The sequence below is a fragment of the Sceloporus undulatus genome, chromosome 1 (genome assembly GCF_019175285.1).
Source record: "Sceloporus undulatus isolate JIND9_A2432 ecotype Alabama chromosome 1, SceUnd_v1.1, whole genome shotgun sequence".
NCBI lineage: Eukaryota > Metazoa > Chordata > Lepidosauria > Squamata > Phrynosomatidae > Sceloporus > Sceloporus undulatus.
The window spans coordinates 227,833,595-227,859,622 of record NC_056522.1 but is presented as its reverse complement, the minus strand read 5'-3'; the positions used below and the strand labels follow the sequence as shown (position 1 = coordinate 227,859,622).

Here is a 26,028-nt window from a genome sequence, read left to right as displayed (position 1 = left end):
TTATTATTATTATTATTATTATTATTATTATTATTATTATTATTATTATTACATGGAGTAATTGCACTGGTTTCCCCTTGCCCTCACCCCAACTTGAATTTCTGATTCAAGTGTGGACTGTCACCATGAGGGAAGGCCAGTTCCATGCTGAAGCCACCCTATTCCTGGCTAAATTGGAGGGGGGGCATCGCCTTTTGCTCTAGATTTTGCAGTTACAGTAAATCTGGAGCAATCCAAAGTGATGAAGGGTGGTGGTGTCATATGGCACTGCTAGTGGTGGTACAAATCACTTCCTCTGAGTTCACAGTAAGTGTACAGCCTTGGTATTGATGCTGACTGCCTTGTGCCTGACCTCAGAGGAAGAAACTTATGCCAGCAGTGGTGGTGCTAGGCAGCATAGCAGGACATGTGTTGGCCACCACCCATTACCACTCCATCACTTGCAGTAACAAGGGGAGTCCGGGGCAGCTCTGGGGCCAAAATACTCTGGGAGCAGCCTGGATGGTGTGAGTCATTACTTCTCTCCTGTATTCATCAGGTCTTTTAGGTATTATATATAGTTTGTAAATATAATCTATTATGGCACCCCAAATGAGCTCTAATAAATTGTTATTTAAAACATATTAACCTGATAGCATAACATGACAACAGTTCCACACAAATATCTACATTTTACATTAGTAGATGTTGCAAAGTGTTCTGTTCTATGTGCAATGAGACTACAAAGTAATAGATTTCAACAGCAGAAATATATCTTCTATAGTTGTTGGTCTATTTGTTTAGCCTAAATAATATTTTCAATTGTCTAAAAGGTATACATTGAAAATTTTAGCCTTTTAAGAGTAAGACTCTGAATAGTGATGAACATCACAACTGATCCTACTGTTAAATGCAATTAAAAATAAGTGGAGGTCCATTTAAGTAATGGTAGGGGCTTGACAGATCACCAAAAAGGGCAGGCTGGAGGTACCCGTTTCTACTCCTGAGGGAGGCCAGGGCAGCCAAATGTGCAGCATCCCTCTGCCCCAAAAAGAACCTGGAAAAATTGGGTTCTTTTGGGGATGCTGCGCGGACATCACAAGTGCACCATTGGAGCACTGTGGCGTATCAGTTACACAAGTACAGCACCATGACATGTGGATGCAGCACCACACTTGCATCATGGACATGCCCCCCGTGTGGGCAGTGCCATACAATAATGGTGCTACTGGCACGCTCCCGAGCCCTAGAATCAACCCCATGATGGCACTTCCCACCCATCTGTCCTGGGCCAAACCTATTTTTAATCTCCTTTGGAATATCTACTATCACTCCAAGAACATGTTGAGGACAGGCAAGGATGAGGTGGAGTGGAGTGAAGGGGAACATCATCCCTTTCTTTTTCCACTCAGGGAATGCATCTCTTCTAGTGATATAAAAACCACATTTTCTTCTTTCTGTAAGATCCATACTTTTCATACTCCTAATTAGTGTGCAGTACTGGCCAAAACCATAATCTAGCCCAGGGTGATGAATCTGGATTTATGGAATTTGTGTTTAAAATGATCAAACTATAGAGTTTACTGTCTATTTTAGGATAGGTATCCTCCATATTGACTCCATTCATAAGTGATGCACACTAATATTCCAAAATGTTCTAAGCTTTGTTTTCTTCATATGCCTAAAGTGACTGCTGGTTGCAATCCTACATACAGATACACTGTTTAAATTCTATTGATTCCAATGGAATTCAAGCAGTCTAACCATGCAGGATTACATCTGCTATTTTTTATTGACACCTCTTGCTTTCTGATCCATCAACACTATTCACTCTACACAGCTAGTTTCTTCATAGACATGAACATGGATTCATAGGTCTGAAACACAGCCATAAAGCATCTGAAGCATATGGAACACATGTTTCAAAACAAAGACAGTACAGATTAGTGAAAACACAAGGCTTACAACTCTAATAGTATATTGTATTGTCACTCCTTAGCAATATGGATGAAGAAAAGTGTTAACTTCTACTGTGGGTATGCGCTACATTTCCACACCACTGAAACCCCATGACCACCTTCCCAATTCTTTCTGGAAATGCTCTGAAATGGTGTGGAATACAGGGAGCAGCATGAGATTCAGAAGTGGTAGAAAAAGCATGCTGGTAACTAAGGATACCTGATTAGGACATTTCGGGGTCAAAGCTTGACACTGGGTGATGACATCTTGTGATGTCACAAGGATCAAATCATAGTGATGTTATAAGGGTGAGCTCCTGGGGATATAATAATGCATGATATATTAAATGTCAAACACTGTTGCACAGAATATGTATATATATTTAAAACTAGCATCAAGTCTAACAAATTAAGAACACACACACTTTTCAAGGCAGTGCTCTCTAAGGCTCCTTTCTCTTGCCCTGAGGACTGAACAAGAGAGGACAGCTTTTGAAACTCAGGGCAGGTGACATGGTAATGCTGGCTAGAAAATGCACACATGCAACCACAGTCTTAATCCTTGTCTACTGGGGAATTAAAATTGATTTAATTTACCCTAAATGTTGTTGTTTTTTTGTTGTTTTTAAAGAGAAACCCCCAAGGTAAAACCAAATCTACAGCAGGATTAGCATTATGTACCTTGTGGGACTGGAAGTGACCTCAAGTCTATTTGTGTGGCCTATAGGTCCCATGGATCCTGTAATGCTTTCCCTATTTTTGTTTCCTGGGAAGGTTTGTTGGGAGGGGATTTGCCTTTGCCTTCCTCAGAGACTGAGAAAATACGACTTGGCAAAGGTCACCCAGAAAGAAATTGGAAGCGGACTCCTAGCTACATTTCTGCATTGTTGAGTGTTACTGTGTATTGCAGAGTGTGGCTTGCAGATAATTTTGGTGTCTAGAAACTAGTCCTCAGACCATCCAGAAAGGCCCTTCCCTCTACTGTAGCCTTATGAGTGATAAAAATTTTTCAGGAATCTACTCAGGAAACAAAAGGTTTAAATAAGTTATTGGCTCATTGTAAAAATTATTTAGCACTGCTTTGAATTCCACAAGGGTCTGCAAAATTTACCTTTCTTTTATATTATAAAAGCTCAGAGATCTATTCATAAATTGGCTGTATTAAATGGAGAGTAAAAGCACACTTAGAATGCAGGTGGCAACCAGTGTCATCTTCTGAAGAATCGAAGATGATTGCCCTTTGAAGACATGCATTTAAGCCAAGATGAGGCAAAAGGGTAAAGTTTGTTTGTCTTTGATCATATCCTCTGTCTGAGGTCAAAGGCTGGTATTGTTAGTTGGGTGAATATAAAATAAGAAGAGAAGGTCAGTAGGGCTTTTCAAAAGGATGAAATAAGGAATATATATTTGTGTGCTTCATCAGAAAATACCAGTTCACAAAAAGGCAAATGAGCTCACTTGGATTCACAGTAAATTTGAATATAAAGATAAAAAATGTTATTGTTAATGGCTGCTTTGTTTTAATAATTCAGAAATTGCCAGCAAGGATTAGCTTCTAGAATTTTACCATCCCTCTCATCTTATTTACCCTGTCTTTTGTGTCTTGACCCAGAGTTGCAGCCAACTCAATAGTTACATCCAACTCAAAATTGTTGCCTTTTCTGATGCTTCAGTCATCCTTCCTTCAGACCCTCTAGGTAATTGGTGTGCTGTCTTCAAAGTGCTTCCAAACTCCATCTGCTCAGAGGCCCTAAGACCCCCCCCCCCAAATCAAATTTCCCATATGCTAGCACTTTGTAAAGTAAACAAAACATAAATAGTATGGTAGGTTGTCTGTTCATCACAGTCTGGAATGTGCTTATTAAGCTCTCTTTCGGGACCTTAAAGAACATTATTATCATTCCACTCAGCCAGAGGTAGGAAGACAGGTTGCCTGGCTGATTAAGGCAACTGGCAATGCCTCCCCACATGTTGGGCTTCCATTCTACCCATCAAATGGCTGCTCGTAGTCCACCTGTCTGCAAATGCAGAAGGGAGAGTCAAAAGCATTATGCGCTGTAATGGTGTAACATTATACTCTGCTGTAACAGCAGTATGGCATGCCAACATGGATTTTTGAAAACTAAAAGAAGCCACAAACACTAGAATAAGAAGGTTTATTCTAAATGGTGCAGTGCACATTTTGGTGAACATTCTTAACTTTGCAAATTATTCTGCTACTTCAAATATACTACAGCCCACTTATGTACAATGACAACGAACAAAGGAAAGCAACATATGGTGGACACTCAAAGACAAACTGTTTGCAAAGACAGGCTTCCTTGAAACTCAGCTAGGAAGAAACCAGGGGATTAAGGCTAAAATGGCCTTTCACTTTGCAAAAATATAAAAAGAAATGGAGGTCATACCTCAAATAAATACCAAAAGTGCAGTTTAAGTGGATATTGATTTTTTAAATTCTCTTTCGGCATATCCTTTTTCCTATGACTCCTTGATTTGGCTATGAGCCCAACCACAAAAAGAAACTGCATTGTTTAATATTTTCATTTTAAATTGTGGTTTAGTTTCTCCCAAATTTACTGTCTTCAAAAAAGCATAATGAAGTAAATGGTTCATGTTTTTCTCTTTCTTCTCTCTCTTCTCCTGGTGCATTTCCTCTATCCAGTCCATGAAGTGCAAAACAATAGCAGGATTAATAACACTGGAAGACAGTGGGCAATTATTGTATGTACCTACTAATTTTCTATGCTATTTGAAGGAAAGGCACTGGTTTGCTGGATGATAAGGGCATATATACAATCTGCCCTTCATATTGGTGGATTTGCCATCAACGGATGGCAAGCCCCCATTTTTCTTAATGGTGTCTCATGCATAAGGCTGCATTAGTGGGCACACCACCATTATGAAAAAGGAACCTGAGCATATGAAGATTTTGGTATTTGCAGGTGGGGGTCTGGAAAGGATACCCTGTGGATACAGAGGTCTGACAGTACATTCAAAAGGGATCTCCATCTAATCTGCTTGCATTTGATTGCCCTAGAAATAGATGGTTAAATCTAGCCATAACCAAGCAAAACAAAATTCCATTTCTCCTACATACAGTCATATGAAAAATAAGTAGGGCTCTAGCTGCATAGAAAAAAGACATTTCAACAGCCGTGCCATAACATTTGCTGAAATTCTGTGTTTTATATCAGTGTATCCCAAATTTTGGTCCTGTTTTACAATTTATCTTCCAGTTATCAGGGCCAGTAGTCAGGAATGATGGGAGCTGCAATCCCCAAAACCTAGAGGACCTACATTTGAGAACTACTGTTCTGCACAACTATTAAAGATACAAGCACTCTATCTTGTTTTTATTATGGCCAACAGAGACAGAAAGAATATTCAGATTTTTTAAAAAAAATAATCAATGAATATTTTTCTTTCTTTTTCTTTTTTTAATTTTTTTTATTTTATTTTAACTTTACATGACATACAAATATATAAAGCCGTACAAATTAATACATGAAAAGGAAAAGGAAAATATATACATATTTATTTATATATATGTAAATTTATAAGCTAAGTACTTCTTTTTTTGTAGTCCTTTAATTTGATCATCTTCCCTTATTCTTTTTAGTATAAAAAATAATAATAATAAAACTGAATATATTTTTCAAGTGTTGAGAAATCTTGATGAGAATAATTGTGGACTGACAAGAATCTTCACAGTTTGGGGTTTATTTTGTGCAAAATTTACACATAATTGTTTCCCACAGAAAATAGCATTTTCTGAGTAGGAAAGTAGAATTGTCTGTGTTGAACATATTTGTAGGTATAATATTATTTTCTGAACAGGAAAAACTGTTTTCAAATGCAAATCAAGTATATGTGAATTTTGTGCCTAGTAAGTTCCCAGTTATAGCATTTTCTGTGCAGGAAACAACCCATTATTATTATTGGCACAAAAATGCACTTTCCTGCATAGAAAATGCTGTTTACAATGAAAAACAATCACAGGTAAATTGGGCACTGAATATATTCCAAATTTTATCCAAAGGCTTTTTTTTTTGTAATAGGAAGAAAATTGCTAACATTACTCATTGATTCTTTAAAAAAGAAAAGTGGTCAAGAGAAAGATCCCATGGGAATTTCTCTTTGCCTTCTCTCCCCTGAAATGTCATACCTAACTCCATCAATTTTCATCAGGATTTGGGTATGTATAAGGAGTGGAAGAAGAAGGGAAATTTGTTTTACCAGTGGTGTCTCCTGCTGGTGGAAGGACAATGTTGGATTCAATACATACCAACCTACATTCCATCCAGTGAATGAAAAACACCTTTGCTGCTTCTGTGGCATGCCAAATTTAATTCCACTCTCTACCCATCCACTGAAAACATTTGACAGAAAATTCTTGGAGGAGATCTTCATTAAAATATTATCCTTTAAATTCTATTTGTATTTTCTTGCTAACAACTTCTGTGTTTAATCCTATGGACTTCTGGCAGCATTTTTGGAGCCCTTGTGGTGCAGTGGTTAAATAACAGTACTGCAGCCACAACATTGTATGTTCCATCCCACAGGGCTCCAGATTGACTCAGCTTTCCATCCTTTCGTAGGTTTGTAAAATGAGTACCCAGCATGTTAGGGGCTTACAGATTGTAAACTGCTTAGAGAGTGATGAGTTCACCATTAAACAGTACAGAAATCTAAATGCTATTGCTTTTGCTACTTTTCACAACTTTATTGTTTTGTTTTTGTCTGCCCATTTCATGAAAAGACAAAATAATCACTGCATACCTTGGAATTATTGCTAGTGATGATCTTTAAAGAACTGATAAACCAAACAGGTTATTACCTGTTGACATAATAGAAACAAGAATGTAAAGAGCATTATGCGTAATCTTATTATGTACAAGGTTTCTCTCCAAAAACATCTCATTAGAATACAAATATGTTGATAGAAAGTTGTAAATCTGCCTCTCTGTGCCTTTTTGAAAACCTAACAGACCAATCTTCTCCAGAATAGCTGTAAGGCAAAACTATATCAAACAGAAGGAGATGCATCACCCATCTTTCAATACATTTCTTTAAAATTAATTGAAATTTGTTTGGGAAGCATGAGTGAATATAATTATAACAGTACCAAGAAGGTGCCTAACTCTTTTTTTTGTCTCAGACTGCATTTCTGATCAATACTCCAGTTTTCTTCCCAAGTAGTACCTCTATAACCTTTTGCTTGATGTTGTAAAATCATCTGGGAGTAAGATATTAATCAGAGAAACAGTGCAAGGCTGTTGGTTAGAGAAAGATTACCCACATCCTTGTTGTGATCACATCTCAGGCCACATTTCACTTAAGCCACTGCAAAACTGGTTGTGCACCTTCTCTCACCTCATCTAGATTCATCCTGAACTAATAGGATTTCACTTAGACCAAGAATAAGCACTGGAGAAAACCAAGATATGAATAAAATACTTTTGCTGTTCTTTTCTTTCATTGGTATTAGAAACAAAAACTTGTAGCCTTGATTATTCCAAGCAGCCTGCTTCCACATGAAGTCAACACTTTAACAATCACCCCAATGAGAGGGATGTCCTCCCTCTCCCTCTCTCTTTCAATTTCTCCCCTCCCTACTTTCAGGCATGGTTTTGTAAAGAAAAGGCCCCATGTTTGAATTGGTCCTACATTATACAAACAACTGAGTTTTAAAATGTAATAATAATAATAATAATAATAATAATAATAATCTTTTATTTATATCCTGCCTACTCCGACTTGGACCAAGGCAGCTTACAGTAAAACAGTCCAATACATAATAAAACAATAGTCCCAAGTTCTACCCTCCCACCTTAAAATAACAATTAAATCACAATTACAATAAAAAGACTGATTAAAATCAACTGTGCTTCTTATTGAAAACTGTTCATATTAAATGAAATATGTGGTAATAATTTGTACAAAAAGGAAGAATGTCCTTCTTAGCAGATGTACCTATTTTGGCCGTTTTGATCATTCAGAGTTGTGCAGCAGATAATTCCTTCAAATAAAATCTGCTCTCCTTTTCTTGGAGCTTTCTCTGAGTCAATGTGGTTAATTCAGCAGATTTGGTGAAAATGGAAAAAAAAAGGTTTTCCTTGGTGCACCTCTCAGTTGATTTAGTTAATTCAGTTGTGTGTTTTGTTTTGTTTTTTAAAAAAACACCTATTCAAGGTATCACTTTTCTGGTACTTATATCAGAACCGTTCAGGGAAAAACATTCTTCACAAATAAAGCTGCACAGTGACAGCAATGTCCTGCTGCATTTTGTCCAACTCTTTCGTGTCACATTAAGCTAGCTGGCAGGATTTCAAAGGAAAAGAAAATGTAGTCAGCCATGTTGCAATAATTTTTAACATCATGAGATTGGATCTATAAAAACCTCTGAAAGGATAGCTGCTCTTCTAAGAAGAGTATTCTAAGAGGTGCATACTGACCATTGTCATTGCTTAAATATTCTTTAAATTGCAGCATCTGGTTTTAAATGTAGTTATATACCACCTAGGGTGAACTTTCCCTCAAAATGGGATTATATATCTTTTAAAACAAAGGATGAACACAAGTGAAGAGCAAAAAGAGCAAAGCCATAGATTTATTTAAAATATTACTCCTACTGCTCTACCTCTACACCATTATCTTTTAGAAAATGTAGTTATCAAAAGAAAGAGTAAGCCAGGTAGCATTGAAGAGTTTGCAGTAGCTTTAATGAAATCCCTTTTTAAAAAAAAAAAAAATACTCCACAAGCCATTATTAGAATTTGCTTCCCTATCCATATGGTCTCTGTCAAAGCTCTGGAAAGGCAGCTCAAATGGAATTAGATGAGATGGAATTAATTAACAATTTTGGGTGCCTAAACCCATAATAATAGATTCAATGAGACATGACATCACTGCTGGAAAGCAGGCAGGAACCAGTCTAACAGAACAAGTGATTGGAGGGTACCCTTCTTGATGGAGTTTGAAAATGATTTAAACACATCTTCAAAATGCTGGATTCTGGGTGCTGCAATTCCAAAAGTAACTTTTCCAAGCTGTGGGTGTAAATGAGGAGGTCAGAACCAAAATAATTAGGAGGAGGCAGATAAAACTTTAATCAGAGTGTAGTAATTGTGCCTTAGTGACTCTCTCCCTCTTTGTGTCTTCACTAAGCATATCACTGTTCAGTTACTTCATTCTTAAAAGTAACTATAATTGTTATCTTCCCACTGGGCAAGATGGTGAGAGTTTTTGCACATTTCAGGGCTACATCAGGATAATATAATTCACAGCAAAAATATATTTTTCTGCAATATATATGTGTGTATGTGTGTGTGTGTTTACTCCAATACTCTCCATTCTTTAAGGGTTTGCTGATGAACCCATATTGTGGTGCATTACAAAGAATTCGGGAGGGAGGGTCTAGTTTACAAAGATTCTTGGCTGTGCATATGCCTTAAAACAGGCATATTTCTAGTTGCAGCCCATTCAAAATTGCAGTAGCATTGTCACTGGTTTTGGAAAAGTATAACTTTATATATCAGATATACTTTTAAATGCATAGATCACAGCAAGGAAAGGGTGAGTTTATCAATTTGAATGCATTGTAAATGTCCTTTCAGGCTGCTTCTGATAGTACAGGTTTTCCCATTACATACACAGTGTGGTGCTTTTTCTGGGCAGATCCTGCATCAGCATGGTTTATCAGCTATGCATATGATGTGTCTTATTCCAGACAGCAGGATAGAAGGATCTGTGGCTTTGTCGTCTGTAGGACATGTTGGCATATATGTGTGTATGTGTATATATATCAGCAGCACAAGTTCAGCATGTCTTCTGTCCTATTGTTTTCTATCACTTCTGCTATTCATTATTTTACAGCATTTTCATAATGTATTGCTTTATAGCACTTGTTCACTCTGTTTCTTTTTTCCAACAAATAAGACAAAGAGTCACACAACTCTGTCAAGTAGGTCAGCACTATTCCTGCTTTGGTAATGGGTAATTAAACTGAGAAACAATTGGGGAGCAAAGATTTGAAACTGGATTCTTAATGCAAATTTGCAAAGTGTTACCCATTGTAAATGTATCCATTCACTCACATATTCAACTTCAAAAAAAAAAAAAAAAAAAAGAGAGACATTTGGTCCTGGATACATGGTTAGGCTATCTCATTGCTAAATTGTTTTTGCACCGATACACATTATCATTTTTTCACTTTCTAGAAAGGGGAAAGGAAGCATTGGCAGTGTGTATAATTCTTTTTGTGTCATTTACACAGCCATAAAGATATATATCTCTGTTAGTAGTCTGTGTTAGTGCAATCTATGTTAATGTTTCATGCACGAGAGCCATCCTGAGAAATTCTTAAGAGACAAACAAGAGCAGCCCTTCATGTGTTCAACACTTCTGTATGATCCTCCAAGTAAGGGGTGTACATGTTTCACAAGAAGTTTACAAACAGAAGATAAATGCAATAGCATCTTCCCTCGTGTATTACTCAGGAACATATGTAAAGGGATGCTGGAGGTGAATATAACCATCTTGACTAGTAGACCATTGATGCCCTACCTATCATCAATTTATCTAAGCTCCTTTAAAGCTGTTCAGGCTGGCAGCTTTCATTGAATCTTGTGGCAGTAAGTTCCGGACCCCCCCCCCCAGCGTAAGTGAAAAAATGTGGTTGTTCAAGCCCCATTCAAATGAATGGGACTAGTGCCCGCAGCAGTGCAGCAGTGGTACACGGGGCGCACGCCACAGGAGCGTGTGCCATAGTTTTCTTCCAGCGTGTGGCTCCCTTCCTTCTGACATGTCTTCCAGTGTATGCTGGAAGCCGCGTAAAACATGCAGGCGCACTGTACTTCCTTGTCTTTGTCTGGAAACTTCCCATTGTTCAGTTTCAGTGGAGTAGCCTAAGTTCTAATTTAGGAAGGGGTGAGTTTCTCTATATATACTTTATTCACCCTACACCAGATATAATTTAGTACTTCTCTATCAAGTCTCCCTTTACCATAGTTCTAGGCTAAACAAACCCAAGCATTGCAACCTTTTTCCATAAGGGAGTTGTTTCAATCCCATAATCATTCTGGTTGACCTTTTTTTTTTTTAAAAAAAAAAAAGCTTTTTGTAGCTCAACATTATTTCTTCTTTCATACACTGCAGGCTTGTTAAAATCAAACGTGCATTTTGAAGAAATAGGCTGCTGTCTGGCAGGTAGTGGGGGAGAATATAAGAGTTCTGGTGTATATCTTTGGCACTCATTTAGTGTAGGATAGAGCTGTGGAACTGCTTCTCAAGGGTCCTAAGGTTCGGGGGAGCAGGAAAGGACTCTGTTGTTGAGGCAGATTCAGGGTTTGCTCTCACTTCTAAAGTCCTGTGGCTTGGGTGGAAGAACCTGGATTTTCCTTCTAGCAGATGGCTGGCCAGGGAGCAACACAATTAGTGGTCTGCTCCTCCCTCTATAAGGTGCTTTGGCCAAGGGAAGGCTGAGGAGATCAAGGGATGACATCTGGCCACAGCTGAGCCAGGATCAGGTTGATCCCCTATTGTTTCTTCCAGCAATATTACAATGTAACAAGTTCAATAAAATGTATCTCGTCTTATTATTCCATGGTAGCTCATAAAATGTTAATTTGGAAGCTCTATTTCCTTCTTTCAGTATTTGTTTCACTTCATTTATTATATGCATATTTTCAGACTTTTCTTACAATCCACTTGTACTTGTACCAGTTTGTCTTGATTTTCACCCTTAGTTTACAAGGGGAAAAGCAAGTGGACTTGTTTTTTTTTTTCTTCTTCTTCTTGATTTGAGATTCTCTGCATATTTCTGTTCTGCCCCTCTTGTGTTTCAATTTGCAAGAGTGGGTCAGACTGTCATAGAAACACCCTTCTGTAAAACAGAATATGTTCACCCCATCTCATGTTAAGCCACTGAGATACCCTGTTATTAGACTGTCTGAAACAGTCATAGCAAACTCTGTTTCAAAAATAAATGATGAAAAATACCCACAGATTGTTCCTATCTTAATAATCTTCTCATTCTAAAGGGTTTCCTAACATTTTGTCTTCACGTGTCTTAGATGCATTATGAGATGATACTGAAGAGGAAAACTTGAATGGAAAATGGAAGAAAAGGAAAACAGTTACTCAGTGTCCGTATGATGGATGAGAAGAGTGGGAAGGACAGGGCTCCAGGACTGTCTGAAATAGTCATAGCAAACTCTTTTATACCAAGGCTTGCCAAACAACTTTGTGCTAAACCTACTGAGTGTAGTAACCCAGGGACAAAATCCCCAGTTGAATCACTGTAGACACAGGGGTTTCCTAAGTAAATGGAGTAAAGTAGGTTAATTGGAGAACACACACGTGTTGAATGTTGACCCCAAAATATAGATTGAAAAATATTACTCAAAGCATGCTGGGCATTCTGTTGAATCAGATTAAGACAGCAGGAAAGGTTAGAGAATCCTGAAAAATCATTAACTTAAATCAAATGACGGGACTATACAGGGTGCTCCTTTGTTGCGGCATGCAGCTGCCCCTTTACTGGTCAGATTTGATTGTCTCATCACAGAAAAGTGGGATAAAAATAAAAGTTTTATTTATTTTATTTTATTATCAGCGCCACAGCAACTGCATGCCGCGACACTGATCTGGCCTCTGTAGAGCACAAAAAGGAGCCAGAAAAACAAGCTCCTAGCCAATGCTGTGCTGTGAAGATGGCATTTGGACGCAGCACCAGAGTTGCATGATCATGGCATACATTGGCCTGTTCCAGACTGCCAAAATAAAGCTGCTTCGGGTCTCTTTGGAGGTATGCTATTTAAATGACGCATGGGTCCTAAGAGTCCGGAGGTCATGCCAAAGCCACACTCCATTCCTAAGCACTGGAGGGCGGCTTTGGTGCACCTTCCGGATTCTTAGGATGCATGCATCATTTAAATAGCATACCTCCAAAGAGACCCAAAGCAGCTTTATTTTGGCAGTCTGTAACAGGCCATTGTGTGGACTGGTGCATGCCAAAATGGTGCCCTGGCTGTGAGGTCATGGTGTTCAGCGTGGAGATGCTGCGCCATGGCTCTGCCCACAGGCCGGCGCTTTTTGCCAGTCTGTACAGGGCTGACATGATTGTTGAAGCATTTGCTCCTCTCTTTCTCTCAGCTCCCATTTTGGTGTTGAAAATCTGTTCTAGACAGTGTCTTAGCTTTGTGGAGGGAAATTTCATGGCATGTGAAGAGCTACAAAGGGATAGATTACTGCCTCTCTCCTACTTGTTCTGGCAAAAGCTGTTCTTGAGGGTGCAATGACAGTGCTGGATATTGGCCATCAATTGTGAAACATGTTGGCCAATTAGTGAGCATCATTAAATGCTTTGGTCCTGCACTGTATATTTTGGCCTACATTTAGTTTCCAAGACCTATTTACTGCTAGTGCCCAGTTAAACACCTTATGCACTGCTCATTATATGGCCAAAAATCTTTGCTCACAGCAAAGTGAGCAAAAACAGTACTGTTGTTTTTGAAAAAATAATAATCTGGTTTTCTGAGCAGAGCAGTCAGGCAATGGTTTTATCATGTGGCCCTGCATAACTTGAAGTGGATTTATGAAGGGACAGGTCTATTTCCATTCCTGTCTAGAATTTATTTACAGTACTGTCAATCAGCTTTCAGTCAACTATCATGTTATGCATCTGTGATGCAGTACATTATTGCTGGGAATACCCCCTCAACCTACAGTTTCTGTAAATAATAAAAGCTAATTGAGGTCTATACACAGATAGGGTTTTCCTATGTCTGAGGTCCTCCAATGTGAGCTGGGGAGAGGCTTGTAACTGGTTTCATACTCAGACACTGTTTAATTCAAATATGGATCCAATTGCATTGAACAGACTGCACAGACATCTAATCTAGCTCACAGCTTCTTTTTCCTTTCTCTTCTGGTCCTTGTTTTCTGTTTCTGAGAGAACTTCCTTCTCTTAAAAGGACTGTCATGCTTTCTAGAACATCCCTCAATATAGGACACTACAAACAGATTGGAATTACATGCCATCAACATTATCCTTCTTGTCACTTACTCACTAGGTAATAGCTATCAGAGCTTCAAAGAATAAATCTGGGATCCCATAGGAATCAAGTGAAACCACAGCTATTTTGTGCTAAGCTTGCCTGATAAGCAATTTGCTCTCTTTGTAGCTAACAAGCAAAGCCCTGGGCAGCTTTCTCACATATGACTCTTTTATTCAAATGTTCTTATGTTATTTTTAGATTGCATCATTGCCTCCATCCTCTGTGTTCTAGAGGTTTGCTGCTTTGTCTTAATGGGTACCTGCTTTTGTTTTTAATGGTCTCATATATATATATATATATATATATATATATATATATATATATAAGCATTCCTAATGTAAATACTACTATTTATTGACATTATGGAACACATCCAACATAAAGAGAATTGTATGCCAAGATTCAATTGTCAAGCCTTTATCAGTCATAGTAAAGATTATTTTCTCATAAAAGGTTGTAATTGGCAGGTACAAGTCACAGACCACTTAAGATTATACTTTTCCATGGCAATATGATGATGCCACCAAATGCAGAATGAAAACTAAGAATTTGAAAACATATTTTGAACCCTGCTGATTCAAACTAAAGCTTATTTCCATCCAGCATTCTGTTTCCCTAACCAACCAATTAGGTGCCTTAAGGAAGCTGAGAAGCAGGAAGCAAAAACCTTTTTATTTATAATATTCAGCTTGTATTCACTGTCATACGGCTTCTGAGCAGCACTAGGGTATATTCATCAAGTCAGAAGAAGCATTAGCAGACATACTGGTTCACAGGGACAGCAACAATGCAGCAATAATATCATATACAATGTTGTGTTAACTATCTTTTTGGGGCTACAGTGTTTCTATGTTTTCCCATTTCAATAATATCAGAAACACTAATTACAGTTTTGGATGAAATTCCTATACAGGTTAATTATTATTACTCAATAAATTGCATAGATTACTCATGTGGAAACTCAGCAGATGTAAAGATGCATTGCTTTCATTCAGCATACCTTCAAAATAAAGCAAAAAGAGAGAGAGAGAGAGAGAGAGAGAGAGAGATAAAACTATATAACAGGGAGGTATGGTTTGAAGATAAAATTTACAGTTATTCAATTCAGTGTTTACTTTATCATGGATAGATTCATCAGTTGAAGTAATATCTTGAAAGCTCATATGTCCAAATTTGGATCCATTGTATTTCATTAACCAGAATAAGCACATGTTCTGAATCTTATCTATGGTCCCTACTTGTGCCAGGTCAGGGGTCACAGAGAGACAGTCACCACCATCTTCTCCAGGGACAGCATACTATCATGCAAGACCCTTGCATCTGTCTTTCCTGGCCAGCCGATCAAAGGGCGAGCTGGCTGATGCTGAGGGATGGCAGATAGGATCCTCTGAGAAAGGAAGTTCCCTATTTGGTCTTTCTGGGGAGCACAAAGCCATTTCTCCAGTATGCATTTGGGCTTTACCTACCTCACACATGACAATCAAGAATGTAAAATGAAATTGTCTAGAGTATCATGTCCAAGTTATTCTTTAAAAGAAAAGAAAGCAAACCAGAACACCTAAATAATAAAAAAACTAATGTTTTCCAAAATAAAATGCATACAGTGGGTCCTTGGTATCCACTAGGGTTTGGATCCAGGAGCCTCTGTGGATAACAAAATCTGTTGATGCTCAAGTACCATTAAACACAATGGTGTGGTAAAATGGTGTCTCTTATATAAAATGGCAAAATCAAGGCTTGTTTTTTGAAATGTAGATTTAAAAAAATATTTTCAAGCTGTGAATAGCTGAATCCATGAATAAAAAAATCTGTGGACACAGAGGGCCAACTGTAGTCTTGTGTTGAGGACCACAATATACAGTAGCAATATATATTATCAATCAATAAGCTACTTAACCTTTGAAAAGAATATTTGGGAGTATTCAGTTGGCAGTGAAGAGATTGGACAAAAGTATACAGAGGACTTAAACATTCCCCTGAAAATGTCTTTCCACTCTGCAAAGTTGACAGCTTAGATGGGTCTAAATTTGGAACTTGGGATGTTGTAGTTCACCTCCCCATTTGTCTCTTGTGAAAAGGGATTCTTCAGTTACTTTGGGAAGCAGATTATTATGTGAAAATGTGTTCCTTTTCAGAGCAGTGGGAAATTTAACATTTATAAGATGAGACAGTTGGCTTCTCTTTGTTCTCCACTACTTTAAGGAAGTGATGAAGTTACAAACTGTTCTCCCTTTGTTTTAGGATACCCCAATTGCAAAAGAGTGACTCATGTTTTAATGTCATTCACAGAATAAACAAAGGTCATGGCTTCATTGGTAAGTTTGATAAGTTCAGAAGTTTTTCTAAACTGAAGTTTAACATTCTTCCTCTTTGTCCAATCCTCTTCATCTCCCCCATTAATTTACAGGGCGAATATTTGACCAATGTTAGCCAAAACTAGGAATGGGAACAATATTTGAAAATATACTCAGGACATATTCTGCACTGAATCTCATACTTTTTTGATGTGGAAAAATATATTTGTGCAGCCCATGTGCATGTTTTCCACAGAATAAATCCTCAGTGACAACATTTCTGTGCAGAAAACAGCATTTTCTAAGAAGGAATAATATTTATGTGCAAAGAAAATAATGTGTTACAATTTATTTATTTTTTTAAAAAAATCATGCACGAAATGCACACAGAATAAGTCCTGAATAATGAATGGTCTTCAAAAACTGTGCATTTTTCAAAGACTTTCTCATAGCAGGAATAAAATTACTAAAATTAGTCATTATTTCTTTTCAGTATAAAATTAGCAAAGAATCACATCCCTAGTAAAACAGCTAAAAACAGTTCAGGAGAAATGCAGTGTATGAAGAATAAATACAGGGAGAGCTTGGGAAAATGTTTGTTTTTGTTTTATTCCCAGGATTCATATCCCAAATCCTCAAATCAGCTGGCTTCTGGAAATTATCCAAAAAACTAACTTTTCCAGTGAAATGGAAAATGGAAGGTAATTTCCATTGAGCACAGGTGAAGCACAGCCTGTTCCTTGCAACAGTGCATCCCATACAAAGATGCTTTGCATGAGAAAAATGCATTTGCTACTCTCACCATGCTGTGATGTACTGTGTAGTTTGGGTTTCTTGAAGTCTATGAAGCTAAAACCGTTAGCTGGTGAAATGAAAGCAGAAGAGCAGTTATAGCAAATGGTTAAAATTCATACTTGGTAGTAATAATGTATCACTGAGATTCAGTAGGGTGTTCTGTAAAATGACCTCAACCCACACTGTACTATCTATTTTCTAAAACACTTCAAAAAGGGAGGGTGTTTTCATCATTACTTTTAGAAGAAATGCAGCAAATGACACCCCACAGTTGGACAAAACTGTGTTATCAGCATACAGGTATTTCCAGTTGCTTTTTAAAAAGGGCACCAAAGAGACACTATACTCTGGAATCTACCCAGTGCTGCCTTCCCCCCCTGTTTAGCCATTTATCATTTCTAAAGATGCTTAGCAGGCAAAAAGTGACTGGGTGCTGGGTGGAGGCTGAAAAACTGCAATAAGTGGTGGGTGATGATTAACAGCTTTGGTTCTCCCCCTTCCTCTCTGTCGCAAAAAAGTTAAGGAAAGAGAAGGGAGGGGAGTAAAAAAAGACACCTCTCCCAGAAAATGACAACATACCTTAAGATATCTAGAACTTTGATGCAGCACATCAGTCAGCCATTGAACATGTAGATCATTGAACAGTTATACTGAAGAACACATAGTGATACAGAAAAGATGTACATTATCTTGCTCTGTCAGGTTTCTGTAGTGGAGGTCTAGAAATTACAGCTGTATTAGAGGAAGAGGAATTGCTAACTCACACACACACACATATATACACATACACACATTAACATACATACATACACACACACACACACACACACACACACACACACACACATATCTATCGAGAAGTAACACTTTCATTCCACATTAGTTTGCAAACTAGGTTTTAATAGGCATACTCTAACCAGGTGTGTGAATGTATATATCATGTAGCCAGTTTACAAACCTGTGATAAGGATCTTTCAAGCAACTAGATTCTGAATCTACTGCCTGTGTATCTTTTGACAAAACTGCAAGTGTTTTTCATAACTTCAAGGAAGTTAAATTGGGAAACAAATTGGAAGCAATGAATTAAAAGTAAGATAGATACCTGTAATGAAGATTTGTTTTTCTTTTAAGTGGTGGTGGTGTGTGCAACCAGGATGCAAGATAGTTTAAAAGTAACACTATAAGTGCAAACAAAGCTACAAATCATGCTTTCTGATTACTTTTTAAGAGCAAATTTGAAAAAAAAAATTTTAAGCTATTTTATAAGAATTTTGAGTGACATTTTATGTTATACTCTTACCAATCCTGAGGGGTTTTATAAACAAACAAACAAAGAAACATAATGAGCAACCCACAATTTTTCTTGCCCCTTCACTGTCAAGATCATACCATTTGCTCACTGACAATAGATTTGGCCTTATTAAAAGTTATGTTTGACCTTTTTTGTTTTTACAAAAAATTCTCCTATTTTTTATCTTACTTAACAAGATCTCATACAACATGTCTCCATTGTGCATGTTTTGTGACAGCTTCTTAGATTTAAGAACAACATAAGTAGACTGTGTTCTGATTTAATTGGTGTGTGTGTGTTTTCTTGTGCAGACTTGAGCCTTGAATTTCCACCCAAACTTTAATCCCAGGTAAAAAATTATCCCAGGTAGGTAGTCCATCTAGGAAACTAAGGCGCGTTACAGACCGCCGGATTGCGGTGGTCTGCCGCCGCCGCCGCTTGCACTGTCTGGGAGCCGCAGCCTTTAAACGGTATGGCTCCCAGATGCGGCCGAGAAGGAGCGTGGAAATTGCGCTCCTTCTCAGGCCCCGGAAGAGGTGCTGCAAAGCGCAAGGGGTGCATTTGCGGCGTCATTTCCGGGGCAACACGTGCGGACACAACGCGTCCAGCACGTAAAGATGGTGGCACCCGTGTGTATAGGGCGCCGCCATCTTTACGCCCCCATGACGTGCTAGGGGTGAGGCCGGTATGGACGCTAGGTCCTCGGCCAACCCCTAGCACGTGACGGGGGCGTATTAAAGGCCCGTTTATAACACGCCATAATCTGGATCCAGCCCATTTTAATTATTCAAAGTGTTCAAATATTATCTATCCATAAGAGACTATCAAACAGTGATTTAAATCAGCAATCCCATGCATGATTGTTTAGTAAGAAAACCCACAGTTGGATTACTTCTAAGTAAAGATATTTCAGCTCAAGCTGTACTTGTTTTTTACAATGAAATTTAAATGTACTTGTTTTAAACTGAAAAGGAAAGACAACATCTTAACTGAAGTGAAGACAAAATGGTTATTAGAAATTAAGATCAGTTGAAATTCTTAGCATAATGCCATGCATCTGTCAAATAAAAAAGCAGTTTTACATGTATTCATGTTGTGTCTAACTTTTTTTAAACTTAATTTGGTGAATATCCACATATGCAGTTCTTGGTTAGCTAAAATTCAATTCACATACAAAAGCTGCTCAGCTAAATAAGATGGCATTGCTCAAATGGAAGGAACAGATCAGTGAAGCCAGAAAAGATTAAAATGAACTGCCTCCATTCTACTTAGTATAATTGAATGCTCAAATATTGTAAATGCCAACAATAACTTTTAAATATGCATTTATGGAAATAAAATTTCATACACTTTAGAGAACTGTATTCCAGCAGGAAGAGATCTATGATTCATGATGATTTTATTATAACAACAGAAGTTGTGCACTTTGGAAACCCACACGGAATGTAATTGGTTTAACGTACTTTAGATGTATATTAGTTCTTGGACTTAGAAAGCAAAAGACCAATTAGAACAGTGAAGAAAGCTACTGTGATTATCCTAATTAAAATTTTGTTAAGTTATTTATAGAATTACACAATGAAATTACATTCATTATCCCAGAAACTATGCGACAAACCATTAACTGTGGTAATAAAATCTATCATACAAAAAACACAATTAGAACACATTCATGTAAATCCCTTTGTGCAGTAAATCCAAAGCATCAGTCATTATTTCTTCACCCAAATATGAAAGAGGCATTTCTATTTCTTTGAATCTGTCATCATATCCAGACCTCTAGTAGTCTGCTTTGCTTGATTGTTACATAATGAACTGAATTGCTACTGTGCATTAGTTCTGTTTCTTCCTACTGTATCTCATGATGCTACGTTTAGACGAAAAAGGCAAAAAAAAAAAAAATAGCCCAGAAAAGAATAGTAAATTGTCTCATCACCTCTTCAAAATGTGTTGATTTATTCCTAATTAAGGACTGATGAAGCAGCATTTTGAAATCTTTCTATCAACACAACACACATGATTAACTCATAAGCAATCAAGGCATTACAGGAAAATTAGACGTAGGATTGTCGCGGTGTGTTGATGATCTACACCTGCAATACACATCTGCTAGAGTATAATTTGCACTGTGAAAGAGTCTGTCTGCCATTTTCCATATTTAAGATTTTAATTATGTTTCCCATTGTTCTTTTAACCTGAGACAACTTTACAGACCAACAATGTAATTGGACTCCAAAAAGATGTTTTTTCTTGATTTAAAAGACCTATGTAGATCTTTTTGACAAAAAGAGAAGGCCCTATTCTGCAGATATAGGGACAGCTCTTGGTGTCTATCAAACTATTTAGCATATGATGCCAGTAATAAAAAAAGTTTGAAGAAATATCATTGAATACTAAAGTTAGGACTGTCCGTGCTATTAATTTCTCATTTTGATGCATGGTTGTGAAAGCTGGACAGCAAGGAAAACTCAAAGGAAGAAAATCAACTCATTTGAAATGGGGTGCTAGAGAAGACAAATAAATAGGTCTCAGAACAAATCATACCTGAACTCTCTGTAGAAGGCATGACAACTAACTGAGACCTTTTGGGCATATCATGCCCAATATGAAAACATTATTCACTAGAAAATACAGCAATGCTTGGCAAAGTAGAAGGCTGTAGGGAAAGAAGAAGACCATATTACAGACCATATTGCAGATGGATAAATTCTATCAGAGAAGCTACGGTCCTGAATCTCCAAGACTTGAGCAGGGCTATTAAATGGGGTGACTTGAAGGTCTCTCATTCACTGGCTCAACATCAATCAATGTTGACTTGATGGCAGTTAACAACATCCACTAATAAAAGAAATGACTTTAGACACTTAATTTGGAAACATGGAAAGAGAGATGTATTTCCATATTTTGATACTGTTGCTGTTATGTGCTTTCAGGTCATTTCCAACTTATGCTGACTATAAGGTGAACCTATCCTAGAGCTTTCTTGGAAAGATTTGTTCAAAGGAGGGTTTCCATATCTTGCCTCTGAGGATAAGAGAGCATGAGTTGCCCAAGACCAGTCAGTTATGTGCTTTGAAGTCATTTCCAACTTATGCTGACTATAAGGTGAACCTATCCCAGAGTTTTCTTGGAAAGATTTGTTCAAGAAGGTTTCCATAGCTTGCCTCTAAGGATAAGAGAGCATGAGATGCCCAAGATCAGTCAGTTATGTGCTTTCAAGTCATTTCCAATTTATGCTGACTATAAGATGAACCTATCCCAGAGCTTTCTTGGAAAGATTTGTTCAAAAGAGGGTTTCCAAGGATAAGAGAGTATGAGTTGCCCAGGATAGCCCAGTCAATTTCAATGGCTGAGCAGGGATTCCAACCCTGGTCTCCTGAAGTCCTAATGCAACACTCAAGTCACCACATCACACTGGCTTTTCCCATTGCTACCCACCCACCAATCAATCAACAAGCCTACATTTTCAACACCCCATATGGTCATTTCCAGGTCTTTGCAGATGGAGAATATGTGTGGATATGCCAAAGTTGAGTTGAACCTGTACTGCTAAAAAGGTAGACTCTGTAAAAGTGACTTGCTTAACAGTCTAAGTCAGATGTACAACATTATAATTATTTAAACAGATGCCACCCAATGGGTCATTCCTATATATATATATATATATATGAATGACCCACTGGCTGGCATCCTTTTAACTGGTGTGATTGTTTACACAGTAATATAAACATTAATGTTATCAAGAAAATGAATTAAATAATTTACAAACTAACTAAAAATCTGAAACAAAATAAAACAGAAATGCAGTAGAGAATTATTTATATTTTTCTGTCCCCGAAGCCTTCAATCAGTTCTGTGCAGCTTCTTCTTCAAAGTGGAGTAAATACACTGAGCCAGGCCATTAGTCTATCTAGCTCAGTGTTGTAACCTTTGACTGGCAATGACTCCTTGGAGTTTTAGATTCAAAATATACCTAGCCCTACCTGGAGTCTCTTCCGATTCCCTAGTGGTCAGCCATCCATATTCTAGTCTGGACTAATCCTCCTTAGCCTCTGAAACTGAGTGAGACCGGATATGTTCAGGCTGGCATAATAGTTTAGTTGTTTGGATAAAGGCCTCCATAGAAGATAATTCCCTTTAGATCACTGGAATTTGCAAGAAGTCTGCCCTAACGTAGTAAGCTAACCTTCCTTAGTTACAGCTTTTTCTTTCTTTTCTTTTCTTTTTGAATGGAAGTATCATTAAAATTGCATTAGGATAAACATGTTTTCTTTTAAATGAAATGCACTGCTTAAGTAGCTATAAAAATAAATGTGCAAGTGTAATCTTTACTGAAGATTATGGAGTGCCCAGTAGTCCATTAATGTATTTTGTAAAAACCAAAAGTCCTTCAAGATGTCTTTTCCCTTCCATTTAATATTAAATGGATTGAACCCACACTAAGAGTGTGTTAGTACTGTTGGAGGTTTATAGTGCAATCCTATATCTGTCTACTACTCATAAACACAGAGTTCAAAGGAACTTACTCCAACTCTCGCTTTGGGTTTCAATATTAATGCAACCATTTCAGTTCACTGAAATCAAAGTGGAGTAAATAAAATATAAGTGAAGTCACACAACACATTCCAAACCTTATACCACAGCCTTTTGTACTTTAGCTACAACATTGTGAATTGTGGTTAATAAGGGGGAGGGGGGTACCTGAACTGAAGAAACATGGTGGCGTAAATTGTACTGCGGATTGCCAATGTGGATGGCTTGAAATGGAGATGGGATAAATTAGGACCAAATTTTAAGCAGAGTTATAATGCTAATATTTCATCACAGAATCAGAGGCAGCATTCAAACTCTCTGTATTAAATGCTGAGGAAGAAGAGTCAGGGAGTGTTCTTGCACTCACAACCTCCTGGATGGCTTCCCTTAGCCAACTGGCTGTCCACTGAATGAACAGACTGGATAGGTCTTTGGCCTGAAACTCTATCTCCTCTATACACTTTAAAAAAAAATCTGACAAAAGAGGCAATGGTGCCATATGGTGCCACCACCATTATTATTAACACCTCCATACACATTCTAGATTGCTTTGATTAGGACAGGGCTGAGGGACATCCAGCCCTCTAGCTTTTTATTGGAGTGCAACTCTCATCATCCGTCACTATTGAATACGTTGGCTAGGGCTGAGAGGAGGTCTTGTGCAGAAACATCTGGAGGGTTGCACATTCCTCATGTCTGGATTAGAATATCATAGCTTTCTTTCATTGCAAATCTTACTAAGTTTAAGGTGTTAGGAAATAAACACCACTAATTAAAGTGAGACAAACATCAGAATTTAAAAAAATATTAAAGACCACTCTTTGTTAACATTTATTTATATTACTAGCTTCAGGAAAGAGACATCTAATAACATAACTCATTTCCAACATCTTTGTCAGACCCAGAAAAATGAATTACAACCAATTTAAATCATTTATAATGTAACCCTATAGGTCAAAATTCAAGGGTTTTTAAATCTTAGGTAAGTAAGTGTAGGATTGTGGCCTCAGGACGCAGTGTTGCAGTATCACGTTCCTCATACAGTATTTATAGGAAAACAATAATTCTATACCATACATTTTGACACCTTCTTTATTGCCTTCTGTTGTCCATTCCTTTATATGTCACTCAAAGGGACAAAAATAGAGACTCTAAAAATGAACCACTGCTAGAAGTGGGATATGCTATTTTATAAACTCCTTTCAACAAGCAGGGATGGTCAGAAACATGTGAAAAGGGGACTGGAAGGCAGAGAACAAGCTGAAAGGGGTAAAATATTACAGATTTTTGATTTTTGAATTGTATCTAGGGCACACAAAGCATCTTTAAGAAAGGAAGATTTCAGAATGCCATACTTAACTGTGGATTAAAGTGCCACTCTGCCTTTATCTCCTCTAGACACTGCCTCCCTCTGAGTCACAGGCAACAGACACTTTTCAAGCAAGTTAGGAAGCTGTTCAATATTAAGCTTCCATATCTTCAGACTACTGCTCATCTTGTCTCAGAAGGCAGAACAACCTAGGCTACGGTGCATTCTCGTTCATTCTTTGAATTCACAATATATGTCCAAACACCTGCTCTTTCATTTGGAAGATAACTCAGTGATAGCCCAATGGTTGTGGATCTTCTCCCCCATTAATATTCACTTGACCCCTTCATTCCAGGCCTTTATGAGAAAAACATTTCCCTTTACAGTTCCATTTCCTTAAGAGAGCTATTGCTATGCTCTTAAGGTTGTTTTGTTTTTTTTAAATCTTGTATCTATTTGGTGTCACTATTGGAACCTGTGATCTCATTCATTCAGTGCATTTTGTTTGTGAGAGCTTGAGCATTAAAAAAGCAGCCTTTAAATATTAGAAATGAGGGGAAGGGAAGGGAAGCAGGCAGGCTTCAGCCATGTCAGACACTCAGAGGACTGACAATATGCAGTAAAAGATGACCATGAGATAACTGGTAGTGGAAGAACATAAGGCAGCATAAGACCCCAGTGACAAAAAAAGAATGAATTTTCAGTGGTATGTTTGAACATGGTAATTGACCATGAATAGAACCAGCATGGTGTAGTTGTTTGAGCACTGGACTATTGCTAAGAAGATAAGAGTTTGATTCCCTACTTGGTCACTGAAACCCAGTGGGAGACCTTGGGCAAGTCATGCACCCTCAGGCCCAGAAAATCCTGTGAGAGGTTTTCCATAAGTTGGAAAAGATGTAAAGGCATACAGCAGCAACAGCAGCAGCAGCAGCAGCAGCAGCAACAACAACAACAACAACTGACATGAAGGGATTCAGCCAAGAAAGAGAATGTGGATTTGGAATGTGCTGCTTGTGAAGAAAACACTCCTTCACCCTATTTCTTCTCCTTAAAATGGCAGTCCCATGGGACTTTTTAATCCCACCGCTGCCACCCAAATATGTGATGCACAACCACAATCCTTTCCTATGATGGCAGGCACCTGGGAGTTCTTCTCCCACCGCTGCCACCAGTTTTATGTGATGACCCACTCTAGACTCTTAGTGTTTATTATCGTGTTTCTGCATTTTAAAACTCAGGCCAAGCAGTTTTTTAAACAACAATAAAAGTTTATTAGAAAACAGAACTGTAAAATATATGATACGAAGTTGTTAGTTTAGTCTTTCTTGGTCACTTAATTATAGATGTATCTTTGTATTCTTATTATTAACTCAGCCATCCAGGCTACAAAATCCCTCAGGATATAACAGAACCGCAACTCAACCAGTCAACTCTTTACATTGTCAAAGTTACTGTTTTCATCCACCCTGCCCTTTTCCCTTGGTTGGTTTCTCTAAGCTCTATCCTGCCACTCAGGTAAAATATAACCCGCAGGTTATTTCTTTAAGATATAAGTAATTGTTTAAATGGTTAAAAAAACAGTGGTAAGTGTAAAGATACCACGGAAGATCAAAACAATTTAAACTTTTTCTTTGTTTTTTCTCTATTTGTACACTATTTTTTTAATTCTTTTTCTTTATTTGTACACTGTATTTGTATGTATATAAGAAACCTCAATAAAAATAATTTAAAAAAAAAAGATATCTCCCTAACTCGGAGAACTTTATCGCATTGGCTCTCTTCCGTTCCGTTCTGAGCACGGAAC

At 37.7% G+C, this 26,028-nt stretch overlaps 1 protein-coding gene across 6 annotated transcripts in view; it reads right to left on the bottom strand.

Moving 5' to 3' along the window:
• LRP1B (LDL receptor related protein 1B) overlaps positions 1 to 26,028 on the bottom strand; it is a 1,051,820-nt gene that overhangs the window by 786,274 nt on the left and 239,518 nt on the right. The gene's annotated exons all lie outside the window — the stretch shown is intronic.